Here is a 673-nt window from a genome sequence, read left to right as displayed (position 1 = left end):
CAGACACCATATCCATATAAGTAAATAGTTTGGCAATACCGGCCATAAGCCTCTTCTTCTGTGCGGATGCACACATATTCCCCGAACTCTTTCGGGACTTGAGTGTGATGGCGTGGGACACTACGAATGTAGTGTGTGGACATGCGAGGTGAGAATGTGAGTCTCGCTGAAGGCGTGCGCGAGATAGTCCCTGCAGTCGCACTATCATCTGCGCCCTCGGTGGCTCAGATGGATAGAGCGTTTGCCATATGAGCAGAAGATCCCGGGTTCGATTCCCGGTCGGGGCACACATTTTCACCTGTCCTCGTTGATATATACCAACGCCCGTGAGCAGCTGACGGTATTAATATAATTCTCGTTAAGTTCTAGACGGCTGCAGGTCATCAGTGGTGTCTGTATATCCATATAAGTATATAGCTGCCCCTACAGTTTCACTGTAACGCCAGCGCGTCGCGCAACCTCAACGGCGACGCACAACAGCAGTGCCCCAGCGAACTCCTGCCATAGTGACTGACTTTTTCAGGGCATTGACCGGCACCGTGGTGAGGGATTTCAGCTTCCAGGTTAAGCTGTCCACTGGAAGCACCTCACATATAGTTCCTTGCTGGATGGCTCGCAGAATGCATATTTGTTGTACACACTGTTTTACATACTGTTATGTTTATCTACGTAC

At 50.1% G+C, this 673-nt stretch overlaps 1 non-coding gene across 1 annotated transcript; it reads left to right on the top strand.

The window, feature by feature from the left end:
* Positions 1-212: 212 nt before the first annotated feature.
* Trnai-uau (transfer RNA isoleucine (anticodon UAU)) lies at positions 213-287 on the top strand. The gene has a single exon. It is a non-coding gene; the product is annotated as a tRNA-Ile (tRNA).
* The last annotated feature ends 386 nt before the right edge of the window (positions 288-673 follow it).

The sequence above is a fragment of the Schistocerca nitens genome, chromosome 1 (genome assembly GCF_023898315.1).
Source record: "Schistocerca nitens isolate TAMUIC-IGC-003100 chromosome 1, iqSchNite1.1, whole genome shotgun sequence".
Lineage (NCBI taxonomy): Eukaryota > Metazoa > Arthropoda > Insecta > Orthoptera > Acrididae > Schistocerca > Schistocerca nitens.
Note: the sequence above shows the minus strand (reverse complement) of the source record. Positions and strands in the feature narration are given on the sequence as shown.